This window comes from Rhinopithecus bieti, unplaced genomic scaffold (assembly GCF_001698545.2).
Source record: "Rhinopithecus bieti isolate Rb0 unplaced genomic scaffold, ASM169854v2 scaffold_1244, whole genome shotgun sequence".
NCBI classification, from domain to species: Eukaryota; Metazoa; Chordata; class Mammalia; order Primates; family Cercopithecidae; genus Rhinopithecus; species Rhinopithecus bieti.
This window is the reverse complement of record NW_016803397.1, coordinates 981,720-988,239: the sequence shown is the minus strand read 5'-3', so window position 1 is coordinate 988,239 and position 6,520 is coordinate 981,720. Positions and strand designations below refer to the sequence as shown.

General features: G+C 41.0%; 1 pseudogene; it reads right to left on the bottom strand.

Moving 5' to 3' along the window:
• Window positions 1-335: 335 nt before the first annotated feature.
• Window positions 336-6,198, bottom strand: LOC108535993 (methylcytosine dioxygenase TET1-like; annotated as a pseudogene).
• Window positions 6,199-6,520: the final 322 nt, after the last annotated feature.

Here is a 6,520-nt window from a genome sequence, read left to right as displayed (position 1 = left end):
GGTTCAATAATAGTGCTAGTCTACTAAGAATACTAATTATATTTTAAAATCATAAGCAAATTGAATTTTGAACTACTTTTCTAGATCTATTGAATTGAGCATAATTTTCCTTTTTTGTATTTAAAACAATACAACTTTTATTTTTGCTTAAAATGTGCAGCTTCTACCAATTGTCAAAATATAATCTCAGTTAAGAATACTCACCTCATTTTTTTTAACCTCAGACTTAAAATGTGTGAGAAGAAGACATAGTAAGCTATACATGATTTTCTTTTAATAGCAGCTTGAAAAAGTACACTGCACCAGCAAGGGCATTAAGAGGGGGAGAGATGCCTTCAGACCCAATGGTTATAGGGTGTGTGTATGTGAGAGCATAAGGAATTGTGGTGACAACATTGTCATGGGTTAATGTTAACGCTTTATGAAGAACTTGGTTCAAATAATTTCCTTAGAGGACAGTTCAGGACCTTCAACAGCTTCCTGGTCTTTTTGCTCTGAGACCTTCATTTTCTTATTCTTAGCTTCTTCAGTCTGAAACTTAATCTTGTTTAGTTTAGGACCATGTTGGGGCTTATTCAGGTTTTTGTGCTGGTGAAAGACAAGGGAGAGGTTAGTTGATTGACTAGGGTTTAGGTGCTCACAGGAGCTGTGTGAAGCTCTCACAGGACACACTGAATCAAAACCGAGCTGTGCCGTGACCACCCAACCAATATTTGCAGCCAAAAAGATGTGCTCACTCTCTGACCAACGCTCACCTGGGTGGGACAATTTCTCTTCAGCAGGTGACAGGGTCGTCAGACAGCAACTCGTCTGATAGAGGCTCATCTGCTTCAGAATGCTGCTCATCTTGTTCCATCAAAGAGGCGAGGTCTTGAGAAGAGGTGAGGAAGGGGTGCTGCTGGCTTGGCTGATGAGAAGTTAGTGGCTCAGTTAGACCAGTGGGAGGCTCAGAAGAAACCAAGGGCTCTGTCACAGGAGGAGACAGAGTGGGGAGAGAAGCCACTTCACCAGGCTGTGCAATTCTAGAGCATTCCGCCGCAGCTGCATTGCCATCACTGAGCCTTCCAGAAGGCATCGTGCAGTGAGCAGTGGGGAATGCTACTTTTTTCTGAAAACCTGTAGGGGACTGTTGCATCCTTATTCAATAGAGCTGGATGGCTGGAGCAGTCTTCGGGGACCAGCAGAATCCTGGAGATGCAGTGGCCTTTTTCACTGGGTGATGAATGGACGGCATCAGAGAAAAGGTTTTAGTGTTGTGGCCTCACAGATCTTTTAAGATAAAATGGGCTTCAGCTTTACTTTTTATTTTAGGTTGCACTGTGTCTGTTTTAATTGAGAAGACTGGCAGCAATGAAGCCTTACTGATGTTTATTGTTGCTGAGTTATTCTTCCACTTGATTTGGGGAATGATTTTTGGCTCCACTGCCCTTATCTTATGTGCAAGAACCTCCATCATCATCATCACAACCCTCTTCTTCCCTTCTTCCCAGAACTTGGAAACAGGCTGAGTGAAACATGTTCTTTTTTTATTTTACTTTTGCATCAAGGTACCAGGACCTCGATGGCCCCAGATTTGATCTTGGCTTCCATTCCCTTCCTTAAGCCAAACTCATCTGAAAGTTTATACAGAAGTAGCACATGGAGCTGCTTGTCTTGAGGAATAGCACCCAAAGAGCAGTTATCTTCTTGAATGAAAGTACAAACCACAGCGCTTCCATTATTCATGTTGTGAATGTCTCTGTGGGGCTGGGCAGAGAAGTCCAGGCAATCAATGATGCCAGAGAAGGAACAACTATCCTTGCTGCCAAGCTAACATTCTCATGCAACATTTTCATGTTCCACCTGTTTTTGGTAAGCTAATGGAGCATCTTGCTTATAAATTGGAGATAATTGTGTAGGCAAACTCTGTAAGTTATCTTCAAGTTTTTTTCCATGGCCTCGTGTTCCACACAAATTTGTTCTAGTTTTATACATTGTCTTTCTGGATTATGTCCTTTAGTAATTCCTTCATAGTAGGTATGTGAGAGAGCTTGAACCAATTCTAAATTTTCTGGAGCTTGGACCTCTCCCAAACTTACAGCCATTAAAGTACATGCTCTATGAACAGCCAAAGGAGAATGAAGCATGAAGCTCCACATGTCTCTGGATCAATTCCTTGACATGTACAGGTACAATTTTAATGGAGGGTGCATCTTCGGTTGGTGGGATGAATATTGTATGACCTTAGATTCTTGGTGGGCTCTGTGTACAGCTAGTCAGCCACGGGGAAACGAATGCCATCTCACACCATGATGAGCATCACTATCACAGCAGTTGGACAGTGGTGGCCTATACGCTGCTAGACCAGAGGGCCTTTTCTGTATCATTGCTTCTTCTTAAAACTCACTTAATGATTGGACACCTATTACAGATTTTCCCTTCATTACCAGTGTACACTACTATTTCTGTCCTTATTATGTTTCCTTTTTGACCATACCTATTCATTATGATTTCCCTGACAGCAGCAATACCTGGTCCTTCCCCAGGTGTATATAATATGAGCCTTTGACTTTTCATGTAACTTGATTAAGACAGTTGCAGGTGGGCAGTTCAGAATCTTTAGTTATAGACATCAGGTTTTTTGTAGAGATAGATAGTAAAGAAATTCATGGCATAATCACCAAAATTTCTCTGTGCATGCTCTGCTGTGGAAAACTCTGATGTTTCAACACTGGATGAACATACTTCCTCTTCACTTTTGGTAGAAATCGTTGTAATTCCACCAGAACATGCAATATTTACATTCTTAAGAGTTGGTGCTGACTTCCGTAAAGGTGTCTCATAAGAGATACAAGGTAACGTTGTCAGTCTTGGATGCATAAGTTGCTCTTTAACAGCAACAGTGGGCTTCCTTTTCCACCAGTCTCCTGATGAGGTGGATTTTGTTTTTTTCTGGGTTGTGTTCTTTTGCTTTGTTAATGATGAACTATGATTATTTTGTACACTTGAAGGTGGTTTCTCTTGTATTACACCCTTCTCCTGACTGTATTTTTGCTGCACATTATATGCAACAAGGCTTGTCAGTGTACTTTCAACTTTTTTGTCCTCTGGTTTTATGTAATTTATAAATTTTATATTGAATTTAATTATTGAAGTAAGTTGTGTCAACTATGTTGCAACATTTTCTTCAATTGGAGTATGGGCTACATCCTGACATGATAGGTCATCTAAACCAAATGTTTGCTGCTGTCCAGTAACTGGTTACAATGCCCTGACTTATTATTTCTTAGTGGCAACTGATGCAAATTCTTGCAACAACTGTCAACAGTAATTATACTTTGAGCAATACTTTTATTGGTATCACTCTTGGGATGAATTTAATTCTGGTATAAAAAGATATAATTGGCTGTTCTCTGCTCTGATTCTTCATCATTCTCTGACTTTGATGGGGAGGAATTATCTGATAGGGCTTCTGAGAGCTGAGTCAAGACCTCTATGCCTACCACTTGCTCCAGTGTTAATCTCTTATCTTTCATAAAGGGTAAGAGACTTGGTTGAGATCCATCTTTTGGTTCTTTACTTGGTATAACCTCAGCAGTTTGTGATTTATCAACTTCATTGTGTGTACTACCAGGCCAGTTTATGTTGGAGTATGAAGGATGTGGAATGGAATTGCAGTTAAAGCCAGACTGCTGAAAGACTAAAACATTACTTCTCCCTTTGAGATGATAACAACTTGCATTAGTAGCAACAGAGCTCATGGCATCATTATGGTTTGCGGGTGTCTTTCAGGAATTTGCCAAATTCTTCAATATCAGATTTTTAAAATGACACATTTGTTTCAGTTGATAAATAGTGTACATGTTTCGTGCCATTTCTTACAGTCTGCACAGTTTTGGAGGTTTGTCTCTTGTCAACTTCAGAGTTTTTTGATTTTTCAGCTTCTGGGACATTAGCACTGAAATCTCCTTTGACATGATCATTAAATGTAATTTCTTGTTGGACATCTTCTTCACCTCAATGGCTATCATGCTGTCTTCAATTTTAATTATCATTTCAAGGGGATGTGGATTCAATTCCAATCCTTGTTCTTCCCCATCTACTGTAGTCCATGGATTCTGACGTGGGGACATTTACTGGTTTGTTGTCAAAATTTGCCTTTATAGCTTTGGGCTTCTTTTCCCTCTGGGGCCTCTTGATTTCCTTTATAACCTCCAAAGGCACAGTGGCAGACAGTGTCTTTTCCAGCTCTTAACATTTTCTCTTTTTACAGATCTGATGGCTGTTCTTTCTGTTCTTGCAATTAGTGCATTTACCAAAGTTGGAGTTCTGCTGGTAGGATTCGCAGACCTCATGTTGCTTTCATTTCCTTTTTTTTTTTTTTTTTCAAAGTGGGTAATAAAGTGGTGTAAGAAGTGGGGATACTGACCAGTCGAACTGGCATAGTCACCACTGTGGTGTTGACAACATGAACCATGCTGGTTACGCTGACCTGGGAACTCCCTCTTTCTGAATCGCTGGGACCAGCCTGGGAGAGTTGGGCAATACCCAGTTAAGGATGGAAGAGTCTTCTCTCAGGGGCTATTATGAAACTCCGAGTGTTATCTGGCAGAAAGCTTATATGAACTTGCTTTTCATTTTCTACATTGCTTATAGCCATTGCTGGAGGTAATGATTTTTTTCTCTGGGGTTGATGATGATTGAGGAGTGCGTCCTGAGTCCAGAGGCAAAATCTATATAGCACTCTGCACTGCAAGCCCATAAGAGACAGTGCCGTAGGGCTCAGGCCATTTGGGAGGAGCATTACAGGTAGCAATTATATTTGGAGGAACAGGAAGGAAGAGAGGCAAGTATGGGACAATGCCCCCACTCATACCAAGGGTTTCTTGTTGGTCTAAGATAGCACCAAAGAGCTCTTCTTGGACTGGAAAAGCACCAGGAATCTTTGGTGGATCTGGGGTCTTACCCAAGGCATTACCATGAAGTTCCCATTGATGTGGGATAGCACTGAAGATCAGTCCTAGGACAGAGGTGGTATTAGCAACTTCCTGTTGATTTGTAGTAGCTTTGAGGGCATCTTGATGATCTGGTTTAGCACCAAGGGTTGCTTGTTCTTAGCCTGCCAAAAGTAATTTTATTAGACATGTAGAGGATGTAGACCTACCAAGAGCCAACCAGTTTCTAAGGTTCAATTCAGATATAACCTTATTAAAACTGGAGGTGGGATAGCAATCATATTCACTTTTCATGGGATCCATGTAAGAATCAGATAACTTAAGGGATTCTACTCATTAACCCAACTCTTCTATTTGAATTCTGAGGTTTCCTTGAGAGACAACTTTTGCACTTGTTCTTTGTGGCAAAGGAGCACACACAGTGCCCTGAGCAAACAATCTTGGGGAACCGCTAGTATCATTCAATGTTTCTTCAGAGAATGGTCCTTTACCACAGGATGTCCTTTCCAACGGACCAGAAAGGATCTCAGCTGAAGGGCCACTGAGAGTAGGGATATTGACTTTGGAATCTTCAACCCTTTCATACCAGGACTGAGTTTTCTCTTGGCTCTTATCTTTAATTAAAGAGGGATTTTGTACACCAGATAGAGCCTCTGTATCAGGAAGGATGTGAGTGTCCTGCATTGGGACCGAATCATTTTCTGAGCTCTTTACTCCCAAGTCAGTGAGTATCTTATAATCACAATCATGTAGCTTTTCTACACCCTTAGAAGGTAGAACTTTCTTGAAATTGGCTATGCCCAGTGGGGGTTGGGAAAGTCACCTGCTAAGAAAGGTTCTTCTTAGAGTCATTATGAGCCCACTGCAGGTTAAGAACCCTGGGTTCTGAAAAGAAACCTCAGTCCTATCCAAATTCACATGTGCTGTTCCAGCTCTTGTCAGAAAGCTTCTGACTGGCATGGATGGTTTAGGTTCTGTTCTTTTTCTTAGTATCTCTTTCTTGAATTAATTGCTTTAATTTTCCAGGACTTAAAACCTTGACTGATGCCACATTTTCATTGGCTGTCTTGGATGCCTTCAGTAGTTTTCTGTTTTTATTTTTGTTTGTGTCTTTCTTCCTGACTAACCTGGAAGCCTTGTGTGGCAGGATCCAGACATAGCTAGAGTAGAAAAATAAATAAATAAAAGGCACAGGAAATAGTCCTTTGTCCTTTAGAAAGTCTAACTTTTGAGGATAATCTGGATGCAGTGTTCTTGAGCTCATTCACACAATGTTTTGGTGCTCACCAGTGCATTATGAGGGACACAGATGATCACCCAAAGAGAACACACTAAGGGCATGGTTGTGGAGGGAGGTGTCACAGAGTTCCCATGCACTGTCTGGGCACACTACCTTCCCCAGCAGCTCCAAGTGTTCAGCCACCCCAAAACTCATGAAATCTCCTAGCTCAACAGTTTTTATAAAAAATAGTCTCCAATATGCCTATCCTGACCCTGCTCCCACTGCCACCCTCTGCCTTTCCCAGAAGCTGGGTCACTTTTTTGTAATTTTGATATTGTTTAATATGTTGATATATTTTAAAATG